This window comes from Athene noctua, chromosome 5, assembly GCF_965140245.1.
Source record: "Athene noctua chromosome 5, bAthNoc1.hap1.1, whole genome shotgun sequence".
NCBI classification, from domain to species: Eukaryota; Metazoa; Chordata; class Aves; order Strigiformes; family Strigidae; genus Athene; species Athene noctua.
The window spans coordinates 67,008,714-67,022,377 of record NC_134041.1 but is presented as its reverse complement, the minus strand read 5'-3'; the positions used below and the strand labels follow the sequence as shown (position 1 = coordinate 67,022,377).

General features: G+C 49.8%; 1 protein-coding gene across 28 annotated transcripts in view; it reads right to left on the bottom strand.

Annotated features, from left to right (window-relative positions):
• The window catches only part of JAKMIP3 (Janus kinase and microtubule interacting protein 3), a 92,868-nt gene that overhangs the window by 65,081 nt on the left and 14,123 nt on the right, over positions 1–13,664 (bottom strand). The window contains exon 1 of one of the 28 annotated variants that reach the window (XM_074907989.1): positions 6,430–6,491. The exons of the other annotated variants lie outside the window; for them this stretch is intronic. The gene's annotated coding sequence lies outside the window, so the exon portion shown is untranslated. Of the gene's footprint in view, positions 1–6,429; positions 6,492–13,664 lie in introns of those variants that run through there. 28 annotated transcript variants of the gene reach the window in all.

Sequence of the window (13,664 nt, the reverse complement as noted above, 5' to 3'; positions counted from 1 at the left end):
AATAAAATCCCAAGGGCAAAATGCCCTCCCCAACAACGAAACAGAAATACTGAAATCCCTTGCAGCGACAAAGCTCGTGTTTCTCACTGGAGAGGCAGAGCAACAGGTAGGAAGGGGAGTGCTGAAAGCACGGCCTGAGGAGGGAGAAACGCCGGGAGCCAGGAGACAAACCACGAACCCTCCCGCGCGAGCCGGGCTGAGCGGCCCTGCACTGCTCCTGCCCTTGTCAAGGTGACTGCTGCTAGCAGGTGCCTGTGCACTAACCAGATGGACCCGGCTGAGAATTTTGAAGCTATAATCTGATTTTTTAAAGCTGATTTGATTTGAGATGCTGCACCAACCCAATCTGCTTGGCAGGCAGATACCCATTTCTCTGTAGTTTCACAGAAGAGATCAGCAGGGGGGGTTAAGACTTCCTTTCAGCACGGCAAAACCAGACCCCTTCTTAAATATTTCAGGCTTTTAAAGGGGGATAAAAGTGTAAGGGTTGTTTCAACCTGACTTTAACATTTGAAGTCAAAGGATCCATTCCTGTGGGAAAAACTTATTTTTGACACAAGACCTCTACAATCTTTTTTAACCAAGACTAACAACCAGAAGACAGGCTGACTTCTATGGAAAACCACAGTTTGTATACCGTATCATACTCAAGATATAATGTCAGTAACAAGCATCACAAATTGGTCCCTGTAATGCTACACTAAATGTAATAAGCATTACGTTGAATATAAATATAGTTGGATTTTTTTAAAAATGTAAAGCATATGGAAAAGTCTCTCTCTATTGTGGCAGGGAAAAAAAGGAAAAAGGGGAACCCCAGTAGCTGCTTCTGCTCATGCTCTCTATTGCATCACTAAAATTGACTTGCTGGCTTCCATGGGCAATCACTCATTCACAAGTGGCACCTTCTGGCCACAGCACCCGCTGGTGCCTTAGCTTGGGAGAGCCTCCTCCCGGGCAGACATCTCCCTCTTGTTCAGAGGATCAGGATAAGTGCTAGCCTTCCTCTTCACTGTGGCAAGCACTGTGTGAAACAACTGGGAAAACATTCTCACAAACACCTCCATTTACAGGCGGGAACAGCCACAGAGGAGCTCTTTCATGGCTGTTTGTTTAGTGTCTGGGTAAGCTGGGATTTGGATGCAGGATTTTCCAAGCATTTAGCCTCTGCACCTACTCCTCCAGAGAAAGTTGCTCTCGCATGGGTTGCACTACACTGACCTTTAGCTAAGAGGATGCGTCCATCTGGCTTCTGACCTTCCAGCTGATCACTGCTCTCAACAGCGGAGGCAGGGGATTCTGCCTGCAAGGAGCCAGTCGGGGTGTCCGAGGGCACAGAAAATGCTGCCCGAGGGGCCTGTGTCCCTACCAACCGCCGGCAGCGCAGCCGGGCAAGTTCTCCAGCAGCGGCAGAGGGTGGAACCACGTGTCTGCAACGGTCCGTGAGCTGGAGACACCCAACAGAACCTACAGCAACAGCTGCGGCCGCTCCGCTCCAGGGCAACCCGAGTTTGTTAAAATCTGGACCAAAAACATGTAAGAACTGTGCAAAGACACATAGGTCATTAAAACCAAGAGAAGTCCATGCCCAAGCAGACACACAAAAGAGTTTCACAACCCAAAACGTGAGCTGTGTTTGGGCTAGCAGACATGACCTCAGTGACACCCTGCATGTAAACGTGCAAAGGATGGGAGAATGTAAATCTGAATCTCAGTTTCACAGCGTACATTTAAGGGCTGGATGCTTATGTAATTAACTGCTTCAGAAGATTCAGGAACGTGATGTGTAATAAACTAGTCACGGATGGGGGACAGAGGCAAAGGAGGAATTACTACTAGAAGGGGGAGGTTCACAGCTGTGAGCTTCAGGGACCAGAGCTAGGGCTGGCACTGTTTGATATTCTGCTGGTGACCTGTAAAAAAACCAGTAAAGAGTAGGATATCAAAGTCTGCTGATAGTAGAGGATTATTTAGGTCAGTCAGGATGAGATAGGAATATAAAGCAAGAAAGGAAGAAAAAATAAAACAATAACCTCAAACTAGAAAATTAGGTAACTAAGCAACACGAAATTTGATATGGGAAAGCACAAGATAATCTATATTTAAAAATACAATTTGACATATCCTGCACACAGAGATTTAGAAGGAAAGATCAAATCATCACTGAGGACATCTGTTGCGTACGCAGCTAGGTAAATAAGATATTAGACTGTAATAGCAGGAGATGGGAAATAAGATGAAAAGCATTGCAATGTTGCAGAAAGATAAACAGTAGGTCCTAATTATTACACTCATATTCATCTAAAGGAAACATAATAGGTACAACCAGGTAATAAAAGAATCAGGATCTGTGGATTTTTTTAAGAGACATGTAACAGGCCATCACAAAATGACTGACATTATGTAGGCGAAAAGGACGTTTCATTTACTTTTTCACTCTAATGCAAGAAGCCACAGCCATCCTAGGGGGCACTGGCAGGAGGCAGCTACACACGGTTTTCCCAGTGGAAAGCTGGACCTTCCATTTTCTATCACCCACCACAAACCCCGGCAGCAGCTCTGTGCCATTCCAGGGCTCCTGGGGTCAAACCACCACAAGCCAAATTCAACAGGGGAGAAAAACGCTGCTGCTCCGAGTCCCACGCTCCTGGCGCAGCGGCAGGACCGGCCGCATCCAGCCCCAGTGGTTTATCCAAGGTACAACAGCACCTCGACTAGCAGTCTCCTTGGGTTGAGCTTCAGTAACTAAAGCGGCAGCGCAACAGGTTTTGCTGCAAATGCCTCCCGAGTGTTGCCTAGAGCAGAGCCACGTTGCTCTGAAACCCTCGCTTTGAGTACACATTGCACAAACCCCTTACAACCAGAGAACCAGAGCGTCCCCGGGCAGCAGCGGGGCCTCTGCTACGCTGATCAGAAAACATCCCGCACCACAAACTCCCCGAGGCGACCTGCTGGGAACAGTAAAGCAGCACACAGCCCAGACCACTCTTGGTATGCAGGTGTAGCCCCTCCGCCAGCCTGGAAAGGCACAGCTTTAGATCCTTGCTTCCCCAATCCGTTCCGGCTTTTACATACTCTGTCTGTGGAAGGATGCTAAAAGAAATAGAAGAATTATAATTGGATTTATACAGCCTGTCTTTGTAGCGCGCAGGGTGTGGTGGTGGGTTTTTTTAAGAGGCCTATAGTAAAAATGACTGCAGTCTCACTTTATTTTCAGCCACATATAATTAGTAAAACCCAGTGTCATTTCTCGTAGTTAGTTACCATTTCTACACAGTTCTGGACATATAATTAAACTTCCACATTGCTTCACTCTTTAAAGCATTCTCCCTACACAGCCAAGAGCTCTCCAGAAATGAACTCTGCGCGCAAAGCCCACCAAGGTGCTTCAGCTGCCGGCTGCCCGGCCGTTTCAGTCAGGATGACATCTCGCTCCTCATTCTCCTTCCAGCCACGAGGGACGGGGCACGGCCACCCACCCCCTGTTCAGCCCCGCTGTGCGGGGATGGACGGCGGCCCCCGAGCCCAGCTGCCTCGCAGTCCGTGGAGCCTGTGCAGGGTAATATTCTGCGTTATCACACCTATAAATAGAACTGTGGAGCCTCACAGTCTAACCATGGTGCAAGGAGGTGGACGGTGAGACTGTCCTCGTTCCTGGTAATGCCTCACCTTAACCCCAGCTCTCATCCAGTGCACGTGACAGAGCTAACATGTCTCTACATCTGGTTTTAAACTTGGACTCAATTAAATCACCCAACAGACAAAACATCACGTTACGGTGTCTTTGTGTTGTCCAGCACACAGGAGCATCCCAGCTCGGTCGGGTTGATCAGTTCCCTGTCCAGATTTGGGTCAACACTCAGTGTTGCATTTAAAAATGTCTGTAGTAAAATCTCAACTGTTCGACCCAAGTATAGGCTGGATGCACGTTTCACTCTGGGCCATGGAGCTCCATGACGGGGGGAGAATGTGAAGATGAACATACTTTACATGTATTTTAAGCCCATTTTGTTTTGGCAGGCTGAGAGAAAGGAACACCATGTGCACAGCATCAGGTGCAAAAGTTTACCTCAACATTGCCCCAAACCAGGCTATAATTAGGAAAGAATTAAAATATTTACATGGCCATAAAGAACATGTACGCTGTGTCCAAGACAAGTATTTTTTCCTTGATAACTGTTTGCTACTGCAGCATAATTAAAACTAGAATCCTGTCCCTACTGAAGTCAGTGACAAAATCCCCGCCTCAGCAAGTGCAATAAAACAAGCAATGCTGTAATTCTGAACGCAGCCGCCCCCCAGCACGGGGCGGGGAGCGCACCCCTGTGACACAAAGGCTGTCAGGCCGGGCAGGTCCATCCCCCCAGCCCTTCCCAAGGCACCGTTCTCAGCTGCTGCAGCGGCGAGCAGCTTCAGGACAGGCCCTCTGCGGCCCTCCGCACCCCTCCGCCTTGCGCCTGCAAAAACTGATGGGCTGTTAAAAAAAAAAATTAAAAAGGCTAGGAAATTAATTTCAGCTGAAAATATACCAGAAAAAAATAAAAATTGCATTCAGCAAGCTTTTGGAGAAGGTTGTGGCTCAGCACAAAGAGGTGTGTGACCCCCCCATGCAGGGGCACCGATCCCCCGTTTAGACCCTGACTTTCCCTGCACAAACCGCATCCGGCAGGGCGAGGCCAGGCCTTAGGCTGACACAACAAGGTGTCTGGCCCTGCCATTTAATGAGAATATTTGCCCTTCTGGTTTAGGTTCTCTTTATTATTTCTGTATTCTCATCTTGCTTTGCGCAAAGGCCAGTGGAACAGGACGGATGTCCTGGTAAGAGCCTGGCAGTGGACCTGCCTGGGCAAGAGAGGAGGAAGAAGAGCTCCGGGATGAGGGAGAGGGGCCGGGGGGAGAGGCAGCAGCAGCTCTGGCTGAGCCGAGGGGAGCAGGCAGAGCCCGGGCGGAGGCGGCACAGGCACCCCAGCAGGCCCGGGCCAGGCACCGACCTGCACGGGGAGCACAAGCGGAGCTGGCGGGGCAGAGCTGGCCGGGCGGAGCTGCAGGTTACACGGGCGGAGGAGCAGAGGCGCAGGTTTCCGCAGGGCCGCAGCCCAGCAAAGGGCACTTTTCCAAACACTCGCTCTGCAAAATGCAGGAGCCCAGCATGTCTCTGCCAGCCCCGCGGGATGGTGACTCCTGCTCCTGCCCATGGGGATGGCAGCTTCTGCCACAGCCTCCTGCAGCGGCAGGACCTTCACCTGGGCTCAGCACCCACCCGCGGCAGAACCTCAGGCCCTACAGATACCAGGGAGCTTTTTGTTTGCTTTTGAACAACCTGTTAAAAAGTACGTGGAAAACACACATTCAGTCATAGCTTCTTGAGCTTAATACTTGCTTTTGAAATATTCGTATTCTTAAAGTACAAATCTGCAATTTACAAGTGACCACAAATTAAACATCCACGTAAATATCTGACATAACAGCCAAAGAGTATTTTTCTGTCAGCTTAACATATGCTGGCAGCATTTCAACAAAACCAGAATTACTTTCAAATGTCAAATGCTACATTTTGGCAGGGATCAGTGAATGCTCCTGTGCCCCCGACTACCTGCAGCTCCTCTGCTGTAAGGAAACCCAGCTGGCTTCGCTTCAACAATCCTATCTCCCTCCTCCCCACATAGACTGTTCTCTGCATTTGACACCCAGTTCTGTAGACTTGAGAAGATGAAAAAGCTTCAGAAAGCAAACAGTCTCTGACCGTGCATCTGAACCACGGTACAGAAGCAAGTATAAATAAAGCTGTTACAACTCCAGCAAATAAACAACAGCACAAAGCCTGGAAAAGTACCAGGCCTTAGCTACGGGGAGAGTCATAAAATTCATGAACGCGAGGAGAGCGGAATAGACTCGGGCCACCGAGAGGCTGCTCTGACAGCACATCCTCAGCTGCTTCAGTGCAAGGTGTACGCGGGCAGCAGAGGAAGCAAGGCACCTGCCTACCCACCATCCCACCCACCAGAGGAGACCACGCAGCACTTCCCTTTCCACCGAGACCAAAGGCTTCCAGCCACGCCGGCCCCTCCTTCCCCGCAGCCCTGCTCGGCCTGCTGCGGCCCCTCCTGTCCCCCACCCCGCAGGATGGGCTCCCCCGGCCTGGGGGGCCAATGCCCGTGCCAGGGGCAGGGGAGGAGGCAGCGCTGGGCTCAGGACGGTCCCTCGAGGGGCGCAGGACTGGGCTGCGCCTTCGGCAGGGGAAGGGGCTGCTGCCGTGACCTGCGCAGCCTTGGCCCGAGGAGAGCCGGGCAACCCCCAGCCCCGCACGGCTGAAACCTCGCTGTACACTCCTGCAGCCGGAATTAAACTTCCAGTATACTTTAATGAGGTTTAAAACCCAATTCAGACAAGACATGCACCCGAGAAGGATTCCGGACAGCCTCTCCTCACCTTTGCTTCAACTCCAGCAGCGCGGCGTCTCCCGGCTAGTCACAGCTCCAGCTCCAAGGGGGCTGTGACTCAGCAAAGGGAGCAGCTTTTTATTTTTCAGATGGAACTTACCAAACCGTGCCAATATTACGGGGAGGATCTGTTTCCTGGATCCACTTCTCTGCCGGTCTCTCCTGAGATATTTCTACTGAACCCTCCCCATCTGCTTACGTTATGACAACAGGAAACAGTTTCTTTGGGGAAAAATCAAATGTAAGCCTGCATGGGAATCAGGCTGAGCAAGAAAGAAAAAATTCCCAACCTCTGTCTACACTGTATTTAAAGGAAAAGGTGGCGTCTTATCATAAGCCTAGGAGTTGTACTGCTCCCAGGCAGACATCCTTACATCTGCGAGCAGCCGCGACGCAGCTGAAGCTTGGTGGAAGAGCAGCCTCCTGCCCGAGGAGGGAATCACCCCGGGAGCCAGCACCTGCCCCGTGCCTCTGCCTGCCGAGAGCATCTCTTGGGCCCTTCCGCGGACACGGGGCAGCTGGCAGTTGGCTTGGCCTGAGCCCTGGCACACGGCCGGGCGATGAGGTGCGCAGGGAAAAGCTCTTCACCCCGACTACAGCCCCGGCTCGTGGGCCAGACCCTGCTGCCTCCCTCTGCTCCGCACTGCCGAAACCAGGGAGAAACGGCGTGTGGAAATCGTGTGGAAATCTCTGCGTCGGGCTCAGGCGAGCTGTGCAGAGGCAGACCGCGCTCTGTTAGGCTCAGCCTACAGAAGGCGGCAGTACCTGGGCGGTGCTGCCCTGGCTGTGCAAACTGTGGCTCTCGCTGGGAAGAAACTGTGAGCTCCAACAGCTCGGGGTGGGGGGGAAAGCAGCTAATCAACATTTTCAAATCCCAAGCCTGTCCCGGTCTCTCACAGCACCCTACGCAGCAGCCTAGCTCGCTGTTCAGCAACACACTTGCAGGTAGGATGAGCTGTCCCCAGGGCTGCACCCCCACAGCCCCGGGCCAGCCGCGCAGCAGGGCCCAGACACAAACCCAGCACCATCGTCTTGTGTTTGTTCTCCTCTCCTGCCCCGCTCCCTGCCGAGAGGATGCTGCTGGATGAGATGCACAGGGCTCCCCTCAGCACCACAAACCCCTGGCAGCTCCCGGGCAGGATCTGGGATGCTCTCAGCACCACTGTACTGATCCTACAAGATTATTTTCCTTCTTCAAGATATCCTAGTTCCCCCTTACACCAGAAAATATAGAACTCACTTTCTTTCTTCCCTGGGGTTATTTTCCAATTTTTTTTTCACTATCTCACTATAAAACAAAGATAAGAAAGATATTGTCACCACCACTATAAACTCTATTTACTAATAACTCACAAAGCAAGCACAACCGAAAAAGCCAAGCTTTGGGTCCAGCCCAGCTCAGGCGTGGGCGCAGCAGGCTGGGGTCCCTGTTGGGATCTGGGGACAACGCTCAGAGCAGGGAGATCGGGAAGCCCCTGGGGGGGGCAGGGGTGCCCACGGCCACAGCCCTGCTTCCACTGTTACCAGAGCAGCCCATCCCTGCCTCCTCCCCGAGACCCGGCCCTTGGAATCTCAAGCCATGAGTAAGCGTAACTGTGCAGAGGAAAAATTATCCAGTTACTATGGAAGATGAGAGTTTACTTCCAGAAGCATCTAACCAAGAAGAGCTTGAGAGTTCAGCCTGTAACAAATTAGCAAACATGTATTTTAATTACATAAAGCCTTTCCCTTCAATTTTTTAATTAGAAGCAAGATGGATGTCATTTACATACACAGATTTTCTTGTTTTTCTTCCACTGCTGGTGCAGGTGAATCCCAGTCATACCCTGCAAATCCCAATGGATTTCACCAGGTCCTCAGGGTTACAAAACTTCTGACCATCCAGCTTCTGAGACACAGGGTACTCCAGCAGCGGCCAAAAATTGGTGCAGAAAATACAAGTATACCACTTTTACATCTCTCTGCAGCCATAAATCTGTTCAAATCATTAAAATATTAAAGATCAGCTATAGCTTGGCAGGTGTTTGCCAGTGAGAGCTTCAAGTATGTCCTCTAACAAAGGGCCTTGACCCCACACAGACCGTGGGCCAGCCCACGGCTGAGGGATGTGGGGAATACAGCAGCACCAAGGAAAACTTCCCAAGCCCCCAAAGAGCTGTGGATTTCCCAAAGCCTTCTGCTGTTGGCCTGGGCTGGGCACCCCCCGCTGGCACCCCCCTCGGGACCCAAACAGCACTGCCGCAGGGGACACCCCGGTGACACGGGTGCTGCGGAGGGGGCCGCTGAGGAGCACGGATCCTCACTACCACAGAGAACACCAAAAGCCACGTACAGCTGCACCGCCGCCAGTCTCGTACTCGGAGAAAATGAGGAAAACCAACAGGTGCCTGTCGGCGGGGAGGGGGCAGGCAACGGCGCGGGCAGCGTCACCCAGGGAGTGCAACGCCCGCCCGCAGCCCCGGTGAACCTACGGTGTATCACCAACACCCACTGAGAGAAACAACCGTGCGGATACAACACTGGCCCGGAGCGGATGCAGTCACCAGCGTAAAATGAGAAATAAAAGGTATAGCTGAGAGTTTTAGAATTGATCAAATGGGTAAATGAGTAAGAAACAGAAGAATACAATTGTCATGGCATGCAGGAGACCATAAGGTGAATACTTGAATTAAAAAAGGGAATCAATGTTAGCCTGAAGCGCTACAGAACCACCACTGAAAATAGCAAGGCTCCAAACCCCCAGGGAGACCGCAGGGGCTCTGGGCAGCCTGTGTGCCCGCCTGGGTGTCCTCCCCCTGCAGAAGGCTCTGCTCGCAGCCGGCCAGCACACCCGCCCTCCTCCACAGCCCTGGGAGGCACCAGCCCGGATCCTCCCGCAGGGAGAGCACCCCCAGGGCCACCCCAACCATGCACTGACTAGGTAAAGTCTCTGAAATGGGGGGAGAACGAGGAGGAAAGGCTGGGACATCTCTTATTTCTTCTTCATTTATTTTTTTTTAAGCAGTCTGGCTCTTGATTTCCACTGCTTTGTTTTTGTATAATAACCTTAAAATGGAAATAAAATATCCCGGTTTGAGCTAAATATTTTCTGTGATTAAAGTTTGCCCTGTCTCACCCTTCTGCTTCTCTTGACAGCACAGGTTAAGGAAAAAAAATAATTATTTGGGTTTGACCCACACTTTGACAGCTCTTTAGCGTACAGCCATACCAAAGGAAAAGAAAACAAGTTCCCTCGTGGGTCTCTGAAAACACAAGCGTTTGTGCCTGACTGCCAGTGGGGAATTTCTCTTCCTTCCCCTCCCTCGTACTTCAGAGCCCAGGAGGCAAACCCAGCCCATGCTCCCCCGGCCACCCCGCGCTCGGGCCATTCGCAGCCGTACACTGCTCTCCCTAACTGCATTTGAGAGAAGAGGACTTGCTTCACTGGCAAACGGGCTTCTAGCCAAAAAGATTTTGAAAACAAATATATCCTCAGGAACAACTTACCCACGCAGCAGCTCGAAAAAGCCCTGAGCCCCGCAGAACGCTCGCAGCCCCCGGGGGAGCAGCCGCAGTTGCTATGGAGCCCCGGCTGCCCGCCCAGGCCCCGGCGGCTTCGCTTTACCTCAGACCTTCTGCCTCTCCTGGAGCTGACCACGACTGCGTCCCTGCCATGCGCCTTCTCTCTTCGTGTTCTTGCCTGCCTTTATCTGTTTATTTTTTTTAAACAGAAGCGCAGTAACTCTGCTGCAGATCAGTAAATTACATTTACAGTAAGATCTCAAAGGGCCACAGGCCACCTGAAGCACAGAGCCACTGTGATGACCTTTTGCTGACTGAGGAATTTTTATGATGGATTTATTTCTCCATCATCATTTATTTCTCAATCAGTCAAGATACAAAAACTGCCATGATGACGTCAAAAATGAAAAGAAAACGTTTTAGAATGGCATTTGAATTTTTAGAATCGCTTACTCTGAATTAAAACCAAGAGTTTTAAATCCCTATTTTAAAACATTTTCTTCCCAGAATACCTGTGTGACAAGTGACAAGTCTGTACTCTGTCTGGGAGGGGCTTAAAGGGAGAAAGAAGTTTCCCAATAAGGTAAAACATTTCTGAGAAGTTTCAGTCGGGCTAGCACATGCACGAAGCCAATCGTTTTTCACGGTTTTGTGTTAGTAAAGGCTATCCCCCTGCGGAAAACCAAAATCCCAGAGGGATCTGGACAAAAATCCAATGTGATCCCTGTGGGTCTGCAAGGCCAGCGGGGTCCCGGCGCTGCGGGGTCCCGGGCACACCGCCGGGGGAAGGACCCCCTCCTCCTCCTGTCCCAGGAGCTCCAGGTCAGCAGGAAACCCCCAGAGCACAGGAGGAGGAACGGACCTCTCCGACTCCAAACCAGGCAGCTCCAGCAAACCCCTTCCAGAGGGGCTTGGAGAGGGAAGCTTCTTACTCAGCCAGGAAGAAGGCGGGGGGGTGGGGGGGTTTCCTGCTATTGCCAAAGAGAAGGGGCTCTACATTTTCTACTCTGTCCTTGATCATCTCTGATGACTTAGCAGCAAATGCTAAAAGTAAATTTTCATGCTTCATCTTCAAAGTAGATGTGGTAGAATGCTTAACTCATCCCCCCCCCCTATATCCTGGAGAGAATATTACAAAGATTTCAGAATCCAAGTTAAACTTTATGGGGAGGCACTGTAAGCATGCTAAGAGCGGTGTTTTACATAGAGCTCTGCCTCGGTAAGCTCCTTTCTAGTCCTCTCCTCATGAAAGAGACAGCATTTAAGACAGGCACACATTTCTGAAAAGCAGCCTAACATCAAGTGTTTATGACTTACTGCACAAAGGCACTTTTGGAAAACAATGCCTTAAAACTGGTATGGGTTGTAGAAGAAATGAAGCAATATTCCAATCTCCGGGGGCACGTTGGGGCTACTCAGGTTTTCATTTCCTTCATATTCCTGATGTCTAATACAGAGCTTATAGACAGGTAGTAGGCAGGACACAATCCAAATCCAGAAACCAGCTTGAACTTCCGTATGAAAACACAACAGTAATGAAATAATTATATTTCTGTAACAAATAACTGCTACTAATCCCACCGGCACAACTAATGGCCTAAATTTAGAGCTAATAAAACTGATGTTGGCTGGAAATAACATGAAATAATGTCTCAAAATTTTGACTCAAAGTGAGTCAAACTAGCGCTTGGAATCTAAAACTCCGAGGAAACTTGAGGGAGCTAAGCTCGCACTTACGTTACTTTAAATAGATGACTCACATAAATATGAAATAAGCATGCATGAAATGATGTTCATAATCACAACCGTGAACTAGCGAACCAAAACTAAGTTTTATGAAAAGTCCCTGATAAGCAAAAGTTGCCTTTTTCTAAAATAGCATCCAAGGTTCTGCACGCCGTCATCTATTGCTCCCAGAGGGCTCACTGGGGGAAAGGGGTCTGCTGCCTATTTTCCATGCGAGGAAATGTCGCCGTTTGCACCAGTGAACGTAACTGATGGGTACGTCTGGGTCCTTCGGGCAAAACAGTCATTATTGCTCTTAACAAGGTAGAGCGTTTCAGGTGGTTAGTGGGGAAAAAAATCTTTGAGAAAAAAATTAAGTTTCTCTTTTGTACAGTTTGACTTCCCTTTTTATAAAGAGCACCTCATATATATCTCTGTATGTATGCATACATATGTAAATATATATTAAAGTAATTGGGTTTTGGCATGGCATTACTTAATAAATTGATCACAGCGACCTAAAACATGCAGGTCATACCCAGTACTAAAGACCTTGGCACATTATCCATGCACTAAAGATTACTTTTATAAAAAGCTCAAAGGGCAAACTCTTCCCAGGAAATTACACCTTGAGGCTGCTGCTACATTTGTTGAGGCACCTCAAAATGGGTTCTGAGCCACAATTTCAAATATCCAGTTGCTTGGTTCAAAATTAAGTCTTTAATTAATTAGTTCCATGCTCAGCCCACGCAGCTGAAGAGAAGCATTGGCTGGCCGCAGCGCCAAGGCAAGCCTGGACAGTAAAACTGTCAGAAGGGGCTGATCTTATCCAGGGATAACCGTGTTAAACCAGCAGCACAGGCACACGCTCAGCCACAGGCTTCCTGCTACAAGCCAGGACCAGCACGAGGTGATGAACGGGAGCCCAGAGGCCGCTGCCGAAGCCCTGTGAGTTCATGGCGGCGCTGAAACAGGCACAGCCCAGCACTGGGGAGGCTGGAGCGACCCGCTGGGCACAGGCAGAGGTGGCCACATCAGCCTTCGCTCACACAACCCCAGCCACTCAAGAAAGCCCAACTGAGAACGCCTGCCCCACCTCTGGAACCGTCTGTCACATGATGTGCCTGGAGCTGAGGGTACGGAGACCGGCACGGCAGCGCGGGGGTTAACACGAGGATAAACGGACAGAAGATACTTCCAGTGCTCTTAAATCACACCCAGAGCTACCACACACGTTCCTAGAAACAGCGATATTCCAAGAAGTGCTAAAGAGCTAAGGGATGCCAAGGGAATGCAAAGATGAGGCGTTAAGCCCGAGGGTTGGCTGGAGGCAGGAGCGTGTATTTCCCAACTTCTAGGACAGCTTTTATTAGTAACTGAATTACCTGGTTTCATTTAGTGCTGGGATACAGTAATATCTTCAAACCGTTTCAAAGAGGCATCTGTTGTTTTAACAAACCCTTGCATCTTTTGCTCCCCATCTTTCACCAGTGATTTGAGATTTACTGTACATTTACTCCCATGCAGACATCCCTTCCCAGGAGGTACATCTCCTCCTGAGCTGACTAACACTACTTGATACCACTGTTTGTTGATTGACATCGAAATATGAGCAGAAGAAAAATATTCATGCCTGTATAAATTTCTTCAGTGTCAAATGCAGTTGAGCAACTTATTTTTAAATTACAGTAATGATATTTTTAGCAGAAGTACCTATTTTTCTTTAGTTTCACATGTTTATTCATAACACTGAGTTAATCAGCAACTTTTCCCCCCTCACATAACTGTTACTGCTCTTCCAGGAAAATACATCCAAACATTTCTGAGAGCAGCAGGGGGATGGAAAGCAGTTACTACGCTGAGATGGACAGCCAAACCGGCCCCGTTCCTGATGCCCAGCCCCTTGCCAATACTAATCAACAGACCAATGCCAACAAATAAATATCTTGCTCCTTGAGAGCCATTTCAGAGTTTTCAAAAGCACGCACTGCTGGTGTA